We start from the raw sequence: 21,073 nt of genomic DNA, 5'->3' as shown, positions 1-21,073 counted from the left end.
TACCCTTGAATTCAAAGCCTTCGTGACTCTGTGCTGAGATTATCAGCATGTACCACTATCTTGGCTTGCAAATGCTTTTTGATTGATACAAAACACCTACAATACAGAGGTCCAAGCCCTCAAACTTTACTTAGAGCTGCATCTCAGCCCTCTGAGCACAGGCAAGCATCAGGGTTGCTCCAGACAGCAGAGGGAAGTCCAGTGAGCCTCCAGCAGCCACTGATAGATAAGTCAGGAGGATTTGGCTATCAGAAGCTGGGACTGTGATTTTGGTGCAGATTTTTCCTGAAGTGTTCGTGTGGTAGAGGCTTGCTCTTTGGGATAGCAGTGCTGAAGAGCCATTAAGAGGAGAGAGGAAGTCCAGTGAGAGGTCGTTAGGTCACTGGAGGTACTGATCCTGAAAGGGTCAACGCTGGTGTTACAAAGAAGTTTGTTCTCACGAGACTAGGTGGTTATAAAAAGAGCAAAGCTTTCTCCTTCACAGTCTCTAGCTGCCTGTCTTTGTGTGCGTCCCTCTCTTTTGTACCCTGGTGTTCCCTATCGTGTTGTGACCCAACGGAAGGAGCCCTCAGCGGGGCTGAACTAATGGGGTTTCCCAGGGCATTAGCTACTTTTCTGTTGCTGTGATAAAACACATGACCAGAAGAAACTTATATAATGGAGAGTTTATTGGGGTTTACAGTTCCAGAGGGGAAACAGTCCACCATAGTGAGGAGGCACAGCAGTAAACAGCAGGTATAGATGGAGGAGCAGGAAGCAGAAAGCTCACATCCTCAACCATGGCCAGGAAACAGAGAGAGCAACCTGGAAGTGGCATGAATCTCAGTGCCTGCTCCCAATGATGTGCTTTCTCCAGCAAGGCTGCACCCCCTAACCCTCCCCGAGACAGCGCCACCAAGTGACGTGTTCAAATGCCCAGGACTGTGCAGGCTCCTCACTCAGAAACCACACCCAACTGATATGCCACACCCAGATCAAATACCACACCCAACCTTGGCCTTTCAGTCTCCCCAACTGTGAATAAAATAAACTATTGTCTAGTGCTATGTATTTTGTTATAGCAACAGAGAAGTCACCAACACACTTAAATGTAATTTAAAAAGAACCCAAATGACCCTAGAACAGCTTGTAGGGAGTTGCCTGATGCACAGTGGTAGTATTCTTCCTGTTGTCTTGGAAAGGAACGAATCCATCTGAAGCCCTTTGAAATATTGCTTATATAGTGTCTGGCAGGAATGAGAGCCTCTCGCTTCTCTGAAGTGACTTTATGTTTCACTGTAATTTTTGTAACTTCTGAGGAGGTGCTGGATGGATAATCACTAAATTGGCCATCAGGGACCTCTACATGTTCTGATGAAGAGTATGGGGATTTATTAGAGATGCTTCCACAGAGATGCTTACGGCCTGACTAGCATCATATATAAACCAATTCTTCAGCGGCTAATTATATTATACTACATATTGCATATATGCCATCAGTCCCTTACCTGAAACTTTTGAGACCTGTGCTTTTTGGAGTTGGAAAGAGCAGAATTGTGGGAACTGGAGCAATTTCTCAGTACTTGAGCACTTGCTGCTTTTCCAGGGGACCCAAAGCGAATGCTTCCTTTTTAAAGTTACTTCTCAGGTATTTTGTGACAGTAAAGGAAAGCTGACTAATCTGGTTGAAGTGCAGTAGGTAGAGGCAGGATAACAGGAACGTGGGGCTGGCAAGTCCCAAATTCTCAAATGGGCTTCAGTATACAATGGAATCCTGAAGAAGTAGGTTCTAATGCCAATGAAGGAACAACTTGTCAGAAAGAGTGAAGGTAGACAGGGAGGGAGGGAGGGAGAGAGAGAGAGAGAGCGAGAGAGCGAGAGAGAGAGAGAGAGAGAGAGAGAGAGAGAGAGAGAGAGAGAGAGAGAGAGAGATTCTTTCTTCCAATGTCCTTTGCATAGGCTGCCACCAAAAGGTGTCGCCTAAATCAATAGTGGATCCTCTCACCTCAAAAGACCCACATTAAAGGTCACTCTTCCCATTTCAAAGGATTTGGTTTTGTTTTTTTCGAGACAGGGTTTCTCTGTGTAGCCTTGGCTGTCCTGTAATGACGTTTTGTATGTGTGCAGATATGTGCACAACCTGACAGGTGGACAGACTCCAGTAATGGGAGGGAAGCCAGGTGCATTAGAAAGAAGGACACTCTCCTGAATCGGCTATGCAAAAATTTCCTGGAGGAGGGGACCACTGGGCTATGATGTCTTTGAGAAGGTTGCACAAAGGTTCATGAATCCTGGTTCTACTATCTTAAATGTAGACTCATTAAAGGCCATGGTGGAAAAGTTCAGCCACTGTTTAGGAAGAATAGCACCAGACCCTGTAGAGCTGAGCTATAGGCAGTCAGGAGTGGCCAATAGGAGAGCTGGGAACTGAACTTTGGTCCTCTGGGAGGAGAGCATTCTTAACCACTGAGAAAACTCTGTAGCCTCCCATGTGTGGACTCATAAGCCAGTGTTAGTTGGGACAACCTGATCATCAACCATCAGCCCTGACACTTTGAGCTCAATTAAACTCTTCTCTTTAATTACTCAGCTGCAAGTACCTTTATAGAAACAAAAACTGGAGTAAGGCTCTATTGTAGCAGATCTGTCACTCTGTTTCATCCCAGTCCCTGCCACATGCTCCAGCTACTAGACACAAAAGAAGAAGAAGAAGAAGAAGAAGAAGAAGAAGAAGAAGAAGAAGAAGAAGAAGAATAAGAAGAAGAAGAAGAAGAGGAGGAGGAGGAAGAGGAGGAGGAGGAGGAGGAGGAGGTGGAGGAGGAGGAGGAGGAGGAGGAAGAGGAAGAGGAGGAAGAGGAAGAGGAGGATTAAATTAGTCATTTCACTCATTAGGGGTGGAAAAGCAACAGTCATTATATCTAGTGCATAGTCTTAGTCAAATAGCAAACTAAAAATGAGACCAAAGAAATAACACAAAATTAATAAAACCTCAAACCAAAACAATCCCCCCTCTCCAAAAAAAGAAAACTGAGGCCAAAAACATGACAAACATTTAACCTAATCAGTATTCTTTTGCTGGGTATTTTAAAGGACCTATATAGCCTGTTGTTGGCCTTGAGCATGGGTTAGGAAGGCAGACACAGCTTTTGAGATCCTACCAAGACAAGTGTTAGCCATACCTAAGTAGGGCTTTGTAGGTCAAGACTTCCCAAGGCGAAAGGTGAGTCATATTACAAGCTTTTATTCAAAATCTTTGGAATTCACTTTAGTCACCTCCATTAAAGAATCCTTGATATATCAGGACAAGTGCTAATTTACACTCTCAGAGTTCTCCTGGAGGCCAGCAGCTCTGGATGATCCCCAGGCCTTCTCTGAGCCTCCCTAGTACATATTCAGCCAGAAAGGAATCCAAGTCTATGTGGAAATGCACCTTCAGTGTCTATCTGGGCCAAGGCATTTCCTCTGCTCAAATCTGTCCAAAGGAGATAAACGTTTGAAAGTACACCTTCTTGATGTGGAGCATCTGCCTGTCCAAAGACACTGAAGGTGACTCAGACACTCTCTATGAATGCTTTCTCAGGACCGGTCACATCAGTCCAGGCTGTGACGCTGTAAGCTCCATACTTGTTTCCTTACTGAAGAACAAATGACTAAGATGAGGAGAGAGAGACTGTTGTCATCACTGCCCTGCACTATCGGCAATGTTGTATGTGACATGGAGTCAGCTTCAGCACTGAGCTGGAGACAGAATCCTATGTTATGTGTGTGGTTGATGGTTGCCTCACTGCTGAGTTCTCAGCTAACAGGAAGTGTCTTTTTTGAGGAGGCCTTGATCCTAGATTAAAGACCGTGAGGAGTTCACATTGTCTGTGGCTTCCTTGGGGCTCCTTAGGTCTCTCAAGCAGTGCTGTAGGACAAGGAAAGACAGTCAGACCCAGAAACAGCCTGACTGGGCCACTGGGTGCAGAAATATCAGTGCCTATTCTCTCATAGGAAACTCATGTGAAGGAAGAAAACCTGCCCATGAATGCATGGTTGCTAAGGATGAGACTCAATGGCCATTCACTTACCTGGCACACTCAGTGTTCCTGCTGTAGCAGCTCTGTCTTCAGGAGGCTCAGGTCCTGGGCTGTGGCCTGGTTGAGCTCATGCTGGACTTCTTTACACCTAGAGCAGGAAGGTCGCTGGGACACTGCCATGGTGGGAACTTGCCATGTCAGCAATTTGGCTGCCACCAGCTCTACTCAACTGGACCATCATGACCTTCCTCCTGAGGTCATTCCCTGCATTCCCAATGGAGAAGAGTCAGAGAGGACCTGGGTCTGGACTTCTTTTCTCAGTCTTTTAACTGCTAGAGGCTCAACTCAGAAGGACCCGTTATGCTAGGCTAGAAAAACAATTACACTTGTTCACTAGGTGCTACATTAAAAATATATCAGTTCAGCCTATGTTAGTTAATAAATGACAGAGTCTGAAGCATACTTTTAGGCTGTCAGCTCTATGCTGGGAAGAATCTAAACTAATACAAATCTTCTCTAAACTATGGTAAACAAACCATTCTAAACTGATACATAATACAGACACCGCGAGCATTTGCCACTATGAAGCTCTTCCAGCCATTCTCTCCTTCGTCCTCCTACCGAGTCACTCATCTCCCCTTTTCAACTGACAACTCTCCTTGTTCTCCTCCAGGAAGTCCTGCCTTCCACTCCCTGTCCTTCTGCCCAGCTGATTGGCTAAACAGCACTTTATTGACAGATGCTACATCCACTCAGCATTCTTCCACAACTAGAGTAGTCTCAACAGAGACTCTACAAGGAGGAAGGGACTGGGCAGTTTTCTCACAGACACTAAGGACCGTGACTTCTGCTGGAAGCTACAGAAGGACATGGAAGAAGGCAGGGTTAGCTGTTTGCCTGCATGCTCTTGCCTTGCTAGCAGTCTAGTCCTTCACTGGCATTAGAGCATACTTCTTTGGGATTCCACCCCATACTAAAGATGAGCTAAGACATCCACATCCTCATGGACTGTGGAACTACTGAATTCTTGCGCTTTCCATTTACAGTCAGCTATTGCTGAATTAGCTATCAGAGGCTGTAAGTCATTCAAGTGTATCACACACACACACACACATACACACACACACACACACTCACACACTCAAACACACATACACTCAAACACACACACACACACACACACACAGAGGGGGGAGGGAGGGAGGAAGAGAGACAGAGACAGAGACAAAGACAGAGAGGAGAGAGAGAGAGAGATCATTCTATTAATTTTGTTAGGGAACCCTGAGCAATACACCAGGCATGTAGAGAAGACCTCTTAGAGCACTTTGGGCTTCATAACAGTCTCAGATCAGTTACAAATTCCCAATGGCCACATTCCTTTAACATGTCTTTCAGTAATGTTTTGATGTTGGCCTTCTTAGTTTCTTTAACTTGTAGGCAACAAAACTTAAAAAAAGAAAGAAGTCTCCCGTTTAATACGTGCTAATATATGTACATGAGTACATCAGATGGGGAGATTCTATCACAGGCAAAGAATGGGGAACCAGATGTCTTAACTTCTATGTGCCAAGACCTGGCATCCCCAAGTACATGAAAATCTGTAGACAGTTGTGGGAGGTTTGTTCTCTCTTCAGCCATGTGGGTCCCTAGGAGGAACTCAGGTTTGTAACATGACAAGTCCCTTTACCCGCTGAGCCATCTCACCAACTGATCCTCTCAGTCATGGAATTGAATAAGCACTGTATCTACATGGATGTTAGGCATGTATATCTGTCCATATTTTACACAGAGGAGATTCTTTTACCCTTGGATTATAAGGATGAGTTTGAGGACCTACAAGATTACACCCTCCAAAAGTATGACTCACGCTCAGTTTCCTAAGTCAGATCCATTCCAGGGGAGCTCCACAAGAATAAATCACTGATCCGGAAGAAACATTTCCTAAAATGCTCTGAGATCTGCTGTGGTAAAACAGCAGCATGGACTATCTGGCTCCATCCCACAGGCATGCTGTCCACCAGGTCAATGAGACCTCTGCTGCAGTGTCCCATCCAGCAGGACCAGTAATTACAGGGTTGCGAGGGGAGCCATACCTGAAAAGATGGGACGAGAAAGAAGAAGGTGAGACCAAGTAGCGTCCGTCCCTATCAAGGTCTGTTTATTGAATCAAAAGCAAAAGCTTATATGGGGTGGAGGCAGGAGCCAAGCAGCAGGGGGGCAGAGGCCGAGAATGCCTCCAGATGATGCCATCAGGGGAACATCCTGTGGTTTATCTCGGAACACTATCTCTCGGAAATTCCCGATCTATCCTGCTGAACAACATCTGCAGGAGGTGAAAGGAGAAAGTTATGCAGAGGCTAAAAGGAGGAAGTTATGCAGAGATTGAAAGGAGGAAGTTAGCTTTGGAATGGGCCATCAGTATTTTTCCATAGCCAGTAGATTCTTTTAGCCTTGAGTGACCTTGGGTTGGCTCTGGACAACTGCCTCTTCCTTATTAGGTAGAAGCGGGGGGGGGGGGGAGTAGAGGCCTGACCCCCCTCGATATGGGCGTTGCCTTAAGAGGTCAATGCGTGGCCATTTTTTCAGGTCACACATGTCCCCAACCTCCCAGACACGTTTGCGGAGGACAGGGAAAGGATAGTAACATCCTTTATGCGCGTAAACCTGTATGCAGTCAGGCGTGCTCCTCAGGAACCTATCGAGGTGTCTGGCATGATTCCCTGCAGTGCTTAGCCTCGCACCCTCTCAAGTGAACAATCGACTCAAGCCTTTAGGTCTCAGCTTGTTGAAGTCGAGGCCACTTTTAGCCGCATTGTCAAGGACGGCACAGTCTTTTGCCTCAGGGTCGAGTCGTTCGAGCCTGTGGTAATGAACTTCCCATATGGGTGGGTCCCTGTATGGCAGAGTCTATCTGGCATTTGACAAAGTCAGTAATCTTTCTGAAACCCCATGGTCCAAAAGATATTAGTAGCAAGAACCCTATAAGAGGTCCCAGCAGCAAAGGGAGGAGGGTAGTCAGAAGAGGGGAAGCAGAAAACCAATTTTATACCAGGATTCATTTCTATCTTGCTCCTGCTTGTGATAGTCTAGACTTTCTCTGCCCTTCCTCGTGCTATCTTCTACAATCCCGATTTTATCGGTATAGAAACAGCATTCTTCTTTGAGTGCTGCACATAATCCCCCTTGTTGTAAAAACAGCAAATCTAGCCCTCTCCTATTTTGCAGTACCACTTCTGCAAGGGAGGAAAGAGAATCCTTTAAAGCTGCCATAGCAACCTGTATTTCAGCAAAATCCTTATCTATGGCTGCACTAAGCTGGTGATAGTTTTGATTGGAGATCACTAAAGAGGAAATGCCCGTTCCGAGCCCCGAGCCCCCACAATAAAGCACAACAGGTGTCTAACTGCTGACCTATGACAAGGTCAGCTAGTTTCTGGTGAATGGCAGACTTCTGGAGAAATAGGAACCTAGGTTCTGACAAGATGGTTGAACATTGGCCATATAGCCCGTCCCCAACACTGCAGGCTCCATCCACTGTGGCTAGTCGGAAGGTTCTTACCAACACTGCTCAGCTGGAACATAAAGAAGGAGACCTTACCACACCTCCACCCCCAGGAGGGACCTCTCAATTGTGCATTTGATCAGAGGGGCCTGAGCTGCGTTGTTATCCAGGGCGAGATGTGAGAGAACTGCTCCAACCCTGACGATGACACTGAGGCGTGTTACTGAATCCATGAATGCCATGCCTCAATGCCTGGCAGCCTAAGACAATTAGTGTGACTACGTCATGGATGTGTCCCTGCAGGTCTCCAGCAGCTTCTCACCTGGTCGGGTGTGATCCAGTTCAACTAGTACAGCACACAGGATGGAGCTACCAAAGTGAAGTGCAGGGCCTGGGTGATTTGCTCTTCCATCTTGAACATTTGTTTCTCAAAGCATCCACAGGGGCAGCTAACAATCCTGTGTAACTTCAGGTCCAGGAGCAAGCCAAGGCCCTCTTCTGGCCTTTGTGGGAATGCATGCACGAGGAGCACAGCCCTTCAGCAGGCAAAACACCCATACATATAAAAGAAATAAATCCAAAAGAAAAAGAAAAAAGAAAAAAAAATGTAAAAGAGTACAATATACACAGTGAATGTTTCCATTTCCTTAGAGGTATTAAAGCAGCATTCTGTGTTTCTCATTAATTTGGTCCATCTGATCATCCATACCTAAATATATGATCACAAGACACAGTATGGATACTTTTCCCATCATGAAGTGGTATCCACACTATCCACATGGATGACACAATCTCCCTGTGCAGCCCTGGCTGACTGGAAACTCACTACGTAGCCCACGCCCCCTGCCACTTGCAGAGATCCATCTCTGTCTGTGAGTTCTGGGGTTACAGGGCTGTGACATCACACCCCACTAAAGAAGATTCTTAAGACTGAAGAGTTGGAGATTAATTTTTATTCTTAACAAATATATTCATTTTACTTAACAAGGGCTTAGAAGGGGAGGTCATTCTATAGCGGGTATAGCCTTAACAAAATAGTAACCTAATGACATGGATAAATGAAATAACAAATGCACACACACACACACACACACACACACACACACACACACACACACACACACACACAAATCAAACCAAAGGTGGTGGTGGGGAACCAAAGGGACTCAAACCAAAACCAAAACCAAACAATTAAGCTAAGCAGCATTTACTTGCTTAAGGTTTATCAGCACAGACCTGGAGCCTGTGGCTGGCCTTGGAAACATGGTAGAAAGGCAGTAATAACCCTCACAAGATGAGTGTAGCCATGCCTCTTTTGAGGGGGGTTTGTAGGTCATGATCTTCCAATGGCTAAGCATGATACATGTTACAGGGTTTAGTCAAAGTGTTTCACTGTCTATTGACTAATCTCCATAAACAATTCTTGATGACCCATGAGGACAAGCACCAACTTACACTCTCAGGCTCCTCTTGGGTGTTCAGCAATGTTTGATGTGCCCAGCAGTTCTCTGAAGTGTTCCCAGGCACATATGCAGGAAGATGGGCATCTCAGTCTCTGTGTGGAAACCCACTTCCCTGTCTACCTGGTCCACAGCATGTCCTCAGCTCAAATCTATCTGGTCCTAAGGAGATAAACCTTTCAAACTTCATCTTCTTGTTGTGCACCCATAATTTTGTAGCATACAGTTTCTAGCAGCCAGAATCTTCCCAACGCTTTGTCCTGGATGCACATAGCTTTTTTTCCTTTTACTAACACAACCTGCACACCACAGAGCTCTCTGGATATAGTGTCTCTTCCTTGCCCATGAACTGGTTGCTTAGTCCTATGCACCTAATGTTTACCTGTTTGCAAGTCTGTGCTTTTAACATTAAGCTGACGACAGTGAAGGTTCTTAGATTCGCAGCTTGCAGAATTGTCAAAGCTCTTACTGTCCCTACACCATGATGTCCAATAATGACCCGATCCAATCCCACAACATTGAGACCTGAGCAACTGCAGCCACACAGGGTCTAAATTGAGCCAGTGGAAATCTATGAGATGCCTCTTTACACTGGAATTCAATTGTTACTGTTTTCAGGTCACACCTCCTAAGCTTTGCATTGTTACAATTCATCATTAACAGAATGCTTTATCAAGAGAAAAATAGAAATCCTGATTTCTCTCTGTGACATTGGTTCTAACCTACTTGTAGAGGACTTACTTCATCTCCTGGATGCCACACACAAAGGAGAAAACATCACAGATTTATAGGATATGTGTGTGTGTGTCCAGATGACCACAAGGTAACTCATGCTCCATGTTTTAGGGGTACACATGTTCAAAGATAGCATGACCTCCTCTCTTTACATGCTTCTTTAGTGTACCTAATCACCCCCAATTTAAACCATTTGCTGACACATCTGGGTAAAAGATTAACTACAATGTATCCACCATTGTCCTCTCCTTTGGGATTTGGGGGTACGTGGTGAATAATTTGTGTGGTGTGGTTTTTGTTTCCCCAAAGCCTCAGCAAGTACTGATTTTTCTTAAAACTCAAACTTATCTTGATCTTGATATTTGGGCCATCTGAGGGTCATGTCCATGCCTTATCAGCTACAGGCCAGCATTGGTGGCAGCTCAGGACATGCTCCCAAACAGACATGTTGTTACTACCTAGTTTTGGTAGTGTCACAAAAGGCACAAGTGAGTCCCCTCTAGGTTTCCTTCATACTAAGCAGGATGTGATCAGAATCTATGGGCCTGGGAGCCAAGCTCCTTGTGCTGGATGTGGATTGCCACACTACCACTCGATAAATTTTTCAATGACAACTTTTATATGCATAATTTTAGCTGATTTCATGTTATCCAGCAACACGAGGCATAGCTTTTGAGTATCACCTTATCTGAAGTTTCACAGCCAATTGTTAGTCCCTACTGGTCATGAGTTATCATTGTGTGGTAGGTACTAGTGCACTCTTTGTGACCCAGAGGGATGCTTCTTGATGAATTCTCACCCACTGCTGCTGTAATTTACAAAGCCTGTGATGCACAGTTTTTGACCTGTGAAACAGAATAAAGTCCAAAGCAGCCTGATTCTGCAATATGTTGGGCAGTATGAGATTCTTTCACACAACATAGGCCTGCGAGTACTCACTGGAGAGCAAACACATGCATGGGGATCAGCTCTCTCCCCCTAAAAATACCAAAGTTGACTCAGATGCTCTCTATAAATCCATGCTCCAAACCAGTTATTTCAGTCCAGGCTGTGAAAGTGAAGAATCCCCAGTCCTTTTCCCCAGGAAGAGCAGATGCATAGCACAAGGTGTGAGGGACTGCCGTCATCTCTAAGGAGCACTAACCTCAGCATCACACATGTGTGATGTGGAATAACTTGAACACTGTACTGGAGAAAGTATATGATATTATGTGAGATGGTCTGTCTGGATAACCATGTGGAACAACACAATTTTCCGTGTCATATTTTCCACCAAAGATGGAGGGCTGAGGGCTCAGTCAGCTTCCTAAAGCCCCTGATGGGGTAATCCTTGCTGACTCACATACCCTCCATGTTGTGTCCCTCAGTGGGACCACTTGACCGTGGGTGTCAGGGTTCTAGGTAATCCTCGTCTGGGTTTTCTGTATCTCCAGCTTATTTTTCATGGTTTCTTCTCTCCTGGATTTGGGAGACAACACACAGATGGATCAGACTGGGGCTGTATCATCTGGCAGTCAGTTGGTATTTGCCTCATTGGTGAGTTCACAGTTCAAAGTGGGTGTCTTTTCCTGAGCAGGCCTTAATCCTAGTGCAGAGAATGTTATATTCAAGATGTCTGTGGCTTTCTTTGGCCTCCTCAGTTCTCTCAAAGATGCTGTCAGAGAAGGACAATCACACCCAGAAGTGCCCTAACCAGGCTACAGGGTGGACAAAATCAGGTTACATTTCCACATAGAACACAGAAGTCAAGGAAGAGCACCCACCCAGGCTTGCCATAGCTGCTGAGGATGGGATGGGATGGCGGCTCACTTGCCTGGCACACTCAGTGCTCCTGCTGCAGCAGTTCTGCCTGCAGGGAGCTCTTGTCCTGGGCTGAGGCCTCTTCCGGCCCATACTGAACTAGGAGAGGAAGGAACACAGGTCTGGTGAGAGCCTGCTATGTCAGCTGTTGAGCCCACAGCAGCCTGGATTTTTTTTCTCATAAAAAAAAAAACAAGCAGCTGAAAACAACACTCTGTGCTGGACTATTATAAAATGAACAACATTTTTCCAATAGTCCAGTTGCATTAGTTTTAAAAAAAAATATAACAGTGTAGCAATGTCTGAGTCACAGTTCAGGAGAGATGTGACCAACCTAACCACCCATATGGAGGTACTTTAAGGAGACTGCTCGGCACTGCAATGAAGGCTTTGATGATTCCTACAGTGTAGAAACAATCTCACAGGAAACAGATGCACATTGCAGAGATCCTGTCATCAACAGGAGTGTGCTGCATGCAAATCTGCCCAAGGGTAGGAACTCACCGCTAATATGATGTGCATGGAGGAAGTACAGTGCAAGGGGACTCTCTGTCTTCCACAAGTGATGCTCTCCCTGCTCCGTTTGGGACTAGGAGGATTTGTGAGGAGACTTAAGGAATGAAGTACTCAAATCATCCCAGACAGCTCAGAAGGGAGGAAGAGTACACAATTCCCAGAAACACTAAGGATCAAATATTATTGCCTGGACAGAAGTTCTTGGTGACTTAACCAGCACAGTACTCTGAGGTATTCTTTTCCTTGCTGTGGCTGAGAACAATGCAGATGGCCAGAAACCCAAAAAAAAGGGCAGAGATGCAGGGAACCCATGTGGCTCCGCCCCGTCTCACAGCCTGGGCTTCTACCTCATCTCAGAGACACCAAATTGATGCTGCATCTTTTCCGCCAGGTCCGTTTGCTGAGTGGCCAGTTCTTTTTGCTTCATTGGGTCCTGCAGTCTCCTCCAATCCTTCCTGTTCCTGTTCATTAGAAGATTGTATACTCGGGAGGCAGGGAGGAACGGGAGGATACAAGTGATGTGATGGCAATTGAGTTATAATCTGAATAAATTAATAAAATTTTTTTAAAGACAAAAAAAGAAGATTGTGTACTCATTGGAGTGGTGTGTATGCAGACAGACAGACAGACAGACACACACACACACACCTCACACGCGTACATGTGCACACATGGAGACACACACACACGCTGTATTGAAGTAACAAAGTGATCACTCAGGATTCTACAGAGAAGAAAGTTAACTTTCCTTGGATGGGATAAGAACATACTGAGCATGGGATATAGACAGCTCAGTCACTGAATTACCTGCCCTGTAAACAGATAGACCCATGGATATTGGCCTGTTAGCCAAGCCTGCTTACCGTGATCCCAAGCTGTGTAGTATTGGCTTGCTCCCCAGCACAGAACAACTGGGTAGGGGTGGACCATGCCCAAGATTTGGCTCACTCTTTCCCAGTTGTTCCAAGGTGAACAGGTTCCCACAAATGGAGCTCATATAACCATAGTCTGTCTCACTTATTAGTCACGTCCCAAGTCAGCAGAGGCAGGGGACCAAGCGGGAGGGAGCTGGGCTGCATAGCTTCTTCACTGCACCTGCAGGAAGAGACTAGCTCTCTAGGAAGTTCCCTAGAGTCTGTATCATAGGCCTGGGCCTACTAGAAACCTGTGATGACAATGTCCCCCCCTTACAAAGTAGGGATTTTACATCCTGGGTTCCTATTGCTGTACGGATGCCCAGAGTACATAAGCAATATTTCCAGGAATGAGGTTTATAAACTCTCTGGTAGATTCCAGTGTGCCACCTAGGTGTGCACAGCACCCAAGAGCCATGCTGCTAAAAGTGAGGCTCCCTAGCCTCAGCATTGACAATACCTCCAATCTATGACACAGGAAAATTCTCAACCCTCTCCCACCCTCAACCATTCAAGAATCTGGAGAGAATTCAGAAAGTACCCCATGGTAGACATCATGTGCCTCCTCGCTTTCAGGTACACATGTGCCCATGCGCACGGACACACACACACACACACACACACACACACACACACACACAGGATTCTAAAGGAATACATGAGTGCGGCATTGTCTCAAAGTCTAATGCAGAAGATCAGAGAGGAGCAGTGATGAGTTCCAGGCCTTTCAGTCACACACTGAGAGGAACCACATGGGACCAGACACCAACAAGTGCTGCCAGGAGCAAACAAACTCCAGGCACCTGCTGGTCAAGTGCAAAGATTCACCATAAACTTGTGACACCTAGCATCTCCCACAAGCCAACTTCTTTCAAGGCCCCTTGAAAGCTACTGCCCACTGTAATTCAGGCTACAGGCTCTGCTTTACATTTGGAGGAAGCAGGACAAGCTGTGTCTCTGTTGACTCCTGCTCAGGCGTCAAGTTCTGCCTCTTGTGATACTCGAGCCACCGTGGTACTGAGTCAAAGGCGAGGCACTGCGGATTTAACAGACACACACACACACACACACACACACACACACACACACACACACACACACACACACAACACAGCGGGTCCTCCGTGCTCAGAGAGCAGCAGCAGCAGCCATAGCAGTGGTTTATTATTCTCCTCCCAGAGTTCCAAACAGCCTTCTTATGGGCAGCAAAACAGGAATCCTCCTCCCAGGTGAAATCCCTCAAGAGGTAATCGCACACAGGAGGAAAAGTCTTGAGGAAGGGAGGGGTGCGTTCTCAGAGCAGTAAACATGACTAGCTAATCAAGATAAATACAAATGTGGAAGCTGCTAGAAACGGGACATGAAACAGCAAGACAGGCAGGCAGCCCAGTCGGGCCTGGTTCCTACAACCTCTCACATGCACTGAGGAAAACTTGCTTGAGCATGAGGACACCCTGGTGGTGCAGCCCCCGGTGATGTGAGGGAAGCTGGGGTTGACGCAGAGCGGTCAAGAGACTCAAGAGAGAACTGGGCACAATGACTACCTGTTGTTCAAATCCTAGTCAGTGTAATGGGCCAGGATTTCACACAGTTCATCTCTCTCACAAGTCATCCTGTGCATCTGTATGGTCCATCTCTCCAACTTCTTCATTTGCTGCTCCTGCTCAGTGATGGTGGAGGCTTGGGATGATGACTTCCCAGTAGACCCTGTAATCTCTGGCTGTGCACACTGCTGTCAAACATCAGTCATTTCATCAGTACTCTCTACCTCTGCTTGGAAACACACACACACACACACACACACACACACACACACACACACATACACACACACACTCACTCACTCACACTCTCATATGCTCCTCCTAATGTGCCTTTTACACAGTGGATGCTGGTGAGGTTTGCTCGAAATGGAGAGGATTTGATTTCCAACCAAGGTTATTTCTATTCTATGTTAGATTCCCTTCTGAAAACACCTAGAAGGCCCTCCAAGTCAGTTTTAGTTTGTATCCATCCGCATCTGAAACTGGAACCACCTGCTCTACTAATTCCTAGAAACTATGGGAGACCAGAATGTGTCTTGTTCCCTAGGGTGCTCCAGGGCATCCAGCCATGTGTGAGGTGAGGCTGACTTACTGACTTGTCTATTGAGAAGATCCTAGGTGAGGTCTGAAGTGCTTGCCAGGTGAGTCTGGAGAGGGAGCTGGTAACAAGTAGAGCAGGAGGCAGGCAAATGTTCATGGGAAAACTGATGGGATCCCCTGATCTAACAGTGTGGGTTTGTTTTGTGTGGACCGTGGTGAGTTGCCACATTTCCACCAAGCAGAGAGACCCAGAGACACACAAATATGGTTAAAGAGGCCCTGGGTTCCTCTACCTCCTTACCCCACAATCTAGTGCTAAATTTACTATATAGTGCTAGGTTTTTTTTTTAACCACAAACTGAGTGTCCTCAACTCTGTAAATCTCTTTTCCATCCCTCCTTTTATCTTCCAACTCCCTCATAGTCTCTGTTTCTTTTAGCCCAGTCCAAACCACCGAGATCCTGTACATGGGGAATAACTTGAGGCTTTGTCTCTGCTGGCCTAGATTATTCTAAATAATACACTGGCCGCAAAGTAGATCCATGTCCAGAAAATGAGAAATTTTTATTTCCAAAAGGCTATGACATTTCTGCCACTGATCCTGTATATGCACTCTCTTTTTTATCCACGGGGGCATGTTGCATCCCACGAGTTCCTGGTAAACTTGTCTTGATGCTCAATGGAGACCCCACCCAGTGCCTGCCCTTGGTGATGGATTCTTACACAAGAGTGTCAATGTACTGCCCCTGTTTTCCTGACTTTTTGTCTTTTCATTTCCTTTCTTTCCTTTCTGCTCTGCTCTTTCTTCCTTCTTCCCATCCACTGTGTGAGTCTTTGATTGGTGCTTGTCTCCAATGCCCTTGAAGGAGATCCTGAGTTTCCTTGGCGGTATCTCTGAAGTTTAGCCTTAGAATCAGTAGCTCTCAACAGGGGAGCTCAAGGCCAGTTCCTATGAAGGACACAACCTGGCAAAGAGCAACTACCTCCCGCGACCTGAAGTGTCCTCTGAACAGTTCAAAGTGGCTCTCCAACCTGCGAAGGACTTTTTCCATGGCCAACAAAATATTGCAAATGGGCATGGGTACAGACTCCCTTCCTAGCTCTAAGACTGATCTCCTGAAATCATTACACCATGCTCACATACTGCAGTTCCTGCAGGGCATTGACGCTAGCCGGAAACCCTATTTGATTATAGAATATGCAGTCCGGGGACACCTGTGAAGCATCTCAGGAAGCACAGGCACCTGGAGGAGGAGGAAGCACATGCCTACCGAGACATCAGTCCAAGAGCATCCTTTTGGATTGGGATCCTTTTCACATGTGAAAGTAAGTAATTGAGGCTTAGGTAAAAGACTGGTCTCTGTGGAAAAGGTCAATGGCTTTTGTGGCAGGACGGAATACTGTACTCCCCAGTGTGCTGTAACACACACTATGGAGAAGGGCTTCTCACTGACATATGCAGTCCTGGAGTGGTACAGTTTTTAGTGACTGGGCACCTCCCACTCAGAGACACAGAGCATTCCAAGGTAAGGCAGCAGATCCTTTCCCGAGACTGTTGGATCCCCATCATCTCTCCCTAGAGCTTTAAGTCCTACCTAACAGCTTAATGAGAGTGGACCCAACAAAGAGGCCTTACACTGAGGAAGCTGTGGCCTACCTGAGGCTATGCCACGAGAAGGACACATTGAGCCTCTTAGAAGAAATATCTAGAGAACCAGAGCCCAACTTCATTTTTGAAAGGTTTTCAATTGGATATAAGATGAAGATCTTAAAGATGCTTTAAGGTATTTATACAAAAATATACTGATGCCACAGCAGCCTACTTAACACTAAAGCAGAAGTTTAGCAAGCAGCACCGATTTCACCACAACGGAGTGCAGGGTGCTCTAATGGGCATTGCAAAAGCTCTCAGCCACCTCTGCCTGGAAGGACTGAGAAACATGCTTCCGGATTCCAAGATGGCGCCGACCAATAAGCCATGTATCTGATCTACTCCAAGGAGACCAGGGACATAAGTGGAGCCACAGATTGCTTGACTTTTAGAACTGTAGGTGAGTGGGGCCCAAAAGGGCGCAGACCAAACAGGGGCCCTACCCCCCTGGGACAAGCAACATCCTGGAGGTGCTAAACACACTCCCCAAACTATGGAACGGAATCCACATGCAAACTGCAACCGGCATAAAAAGCACAGACTGGCTGTTTGGGGAGGGGATTTTCCGGAGTCCCCAGCCAGAGGAGTCTCAGTGAAGAGGGTGAATCTGCCCTAGGATTCCTCCTTCCACACCACCCCAAACTACGGAGGTCACCCACCTAAGCTGAGTGGAAGCACAGGTGGCGGGACCCAACAGAGACAGCTAAAGTGGGACTACAGCTCGCTGGCCATCCGGGATCCAACCTAACACTGATCACTGCGGACTGAGCCTGCAAACAGTGCAGTGAGAAATCAGCCTGGACTGCTTCCACAGCCTTATCGGGAGACATGGGTCTTGCCTAGAGTGATAGCTGTGTTTGCAGTGTCTAATTGCTGACCTAGAGTGTTAGTGGAGCATCATAGCCCGGAGGGGACCTGGTTCCACGGGCGACCGCCAGAACTCTGCAACCCTATTGTTCCTACCCTCCCAGCCACCAGGCACTGGCCCTGCACTCCCCGGACGAGAGAACCTAGCTGGGGATCCTGGCCCGAGCAAGGCAGGCACTCTCACATTATTGGGAGAGGAGACGTGGGTGGGTCGTGTTTGCAGTGTCTAATTGCTGACCTAGAGCGTTAGTGGAGCATCATAGCCCGGCAGGAAGACCTGGTTCTACAGGCGACCCCCAGAGCTCTGCAATCCTATTGGTCCCAGCTGCCCAGCTGCAAGGCACTGGCCCTGCACTCCCAGAACAAGAGAGTCTAGCTGGGGCTCCTGGCCTGAGCATGGCAGGCACTTTCACATTTTCAGGGGATGAAACGCGGGTCTTGCTTGCAGTGTCTAATTGCTGACCAAGAGTGACCTTGGTCCTTCTAGGCATATAGTTCTGGGAGAGGTTAGACACCTCTACAGGGTATAGAGTCAGACCTACAAGACAGCTACACCCCCAGAAGATCTGATCTACTTGGGGTCTTGACTACAAAGCCATAGGAAGGACAGGCAGCTGGGATCAACCTACACAACCAGAACATTTGTGTGTGGACCTTATTCTAGGTCACAAAACTGCTGATCTGAATTACAGTAGTAAAGTCTAAACAGAAATCTACTTTGGCTGACTCAGCCTGGAGCTCACGGTGCAGAGGAAAATCACCAGGAGGGAAACTGGATCACCTACTTGTTCCACAGAAATACTCCCTGATCCCCACAGGCAAGAACACCTGACCTATAATCAGTCATCAATGAACCACTCTCAACCAGTGAAGGTCACTACAAAATACCTTCCAATGTCAGAGCCATCAAAATGACTAGAGGACAGTGAAAGAATGCGAAGAAAAACCAAAACCGTTTGGCATCTCCAGATCCCAGCATCCCCAATGAAAGCAACCTGGAGAACCTAACAACAATGGATAGTCAAGAAAATGACCTCAAGTCCTTAGTAAAGAAGATGATAACGGACGAAACAAATAAAATCTGTAAACAAATGCAGGAGTAGGCAAACTAGATGGCTGAAGAGTTAAAAGAGTCATATAAAGAGGCACTTGAAGAATTCAGAAAAATATAAATAACCAGATGAAGGATGTCATTAAAACAGTCCAAGACATAAAGATAAAAATGGAAGCTATGATGCAGGAACACACAGAAGAAAAACGTGATCAAGAGGCATCAGAGAAGAAAGCAAGCATCTCAGAGGTAGCCTTATCTAACAGATTGCAAGAAATGGAAGAACGAATATCGGGACTTGAAGATACAATCACAGAACTGGAAACAACCATCCAGGGAAATGCTAAATCTGAAAAGTTCCTGACACAGAGCATTCAAGAAATAAAAGACAACATGAAAAGACGTAACTTGAGAATAATAGGGATTGAAGAAGGCAACCGACTCCACACGCCAGAAAATATCTTTAATAGAATAATAGAAGAAACTTTCCCCAATTTGAAGAAGGAGGTGCATATGAACATACAAGAGGCCTACAGAACACCAAATAGAATAGACCTGAAAAGAAAATCTTCCTGCCACATAATAATAACAACACAAAATATACAGAACAAGGAAAAACATTAAAAGTAGCCAGAGAAAAAGGCCGAGTAACATATGATGGCGACCCTATCAAAATTATTCCTGACTTCTCAGCAGAGACCATGAAATCCAGAAGGGCCTGGACAGAGGTTCTGCAAACCCTAATAGAACACAGATACCAGGCAAGACTACTATATCCAGCAAAATATCAATAACCATTGATGGAGAAGACAAGATATTCCATGACCAAAACAAATTCAAACAGTACCTAGCCACAAATCCAGCTTTACAGAAGTTACGAGAAGGAAAACTCTACCCCAACTGGTCAAACTACAACCAAAACTACATAGGAAATCAGTAACTATACGATTGCAAAATAACAACCTCACAAAATCTTGACTGTTACAAATACCAAAAATGAAGGGACTTACCATTCACTGGTCATTAATATCTCTCAATGTCAATGGTCTCAATTCTCCAATAAAAAGACACAGACTAATGGAGTGGATGCATAAACATGACCCAACATTCTTCTGCATTCAAGAAACACATCTCAACCACAAGGACAGACATTGCCTCAGAATAAAAGGTTGGGGAAAAATATTCCAAGCAAATGGTCACAAGAAACAAGCTGGGGTAGCCATTCTAATATCTAATAAAATAGACTTCCAACCAAAATTAATCAAAAGAGATGAGGATGGACACTTTGTACTCGTCAAAGGTAAAGTCAACCAAGAAGACATCACAATTTTGAACATCTATGCTCCGAATACAAGGGCTCCCACATTTGTAAAAGAGTTATTAACAAAGCTTGCCCCACTCATTGATACCCACACATTAATAGTGGGAGACTTCAACACCCCACTTTCACTGAAGGATAGGTCTTTGATTAAAAAACTAAGCTGGGAAATAACCTCATTAACCAATGTCATGAATCAAATGGATCTAACAGATATCTATAGAACTTTCCACCCAAACGTAAAGGATTATACCTTTTTCTCAGCACCCCATGGAACGTTCTCTAAAATTGATCACACAGTTGGTCACGAAGCAAACCTCAACAGATACAAGAAGATTGAAATAATACCTTGTATCTTATCAGATCACCATGGTCTAAGGTTGGACTTCAACAACAACAGAAATAACAAAAAGCATACTAACACATGGAAACTAAACAACTTTCTACTTAATGACACATGGGTCATGGAAGAAATAAGGGAAGAAATAAAAGACTTCCTGAAATTCCATGAAAATGATGGAACAGCCTACCCAAATTTGTGGGACACATTGAAAGCAGTGCTAAGAGGAAAATTCATAGCACCAAGTGCCTTTAAAAAGAAAATGGAAACATCCCACATAAACACCTTAAAAACACATCTGGAAGCTCTAGAAAAAAAAAGAAGCAGAAACACCCAAGAGGAGTAGATGCCTAGAAATAATCAAACTCAGGGCTGAAATCAATAAATTAGAAACAAAGAGAACAATCCAAAGAATCAACAAAATCAAGAGCTGGTTCTTTGAGAAAAAAGATAGACAAACCGTTAGCCAATCTAACTAAAAGACAGAGAAACACTATCCAAATTAACAAAATCAGAAATGAAAAGGGAGACATAACAACAGACACCAAAGAAATACAAAGAATCGTAAGAACCTACTTTAAAGGCATTTATGCCACAAAATTTGAGAATTTAAGGGAAATGGACAAATTTCTCGACCGATATCATTTCCCAAAATTGAATCAAGACCAGATAAACAAGTTAAATAGCCCTGTTTCACCTATAGAAATAGAAGCAACCATCGATAGTCTCCCAATCAAAAAAAGCCCAGGGCCAGATGGTTTCAGCGCAGAATTCTACCAGTCCTTCAAAGAGGAGCTAATACCGATACTATTCAAGCTATGCCGAAAGATATAAATG

This window comes from Acomys minous, assembly GCF_964271855.1.
Source record: "Acomys minous genome assembly, chromosome: 18".
NCBI classification, from domain to species: domain Eukaryota; kingdom Metazoa; phylum Chordata; class Mammalia; order Rodentia; family Muridae; genus Acomys; species Acomys minous.
Note: the sequence above shows the minus strand (reverse complement) of the source record.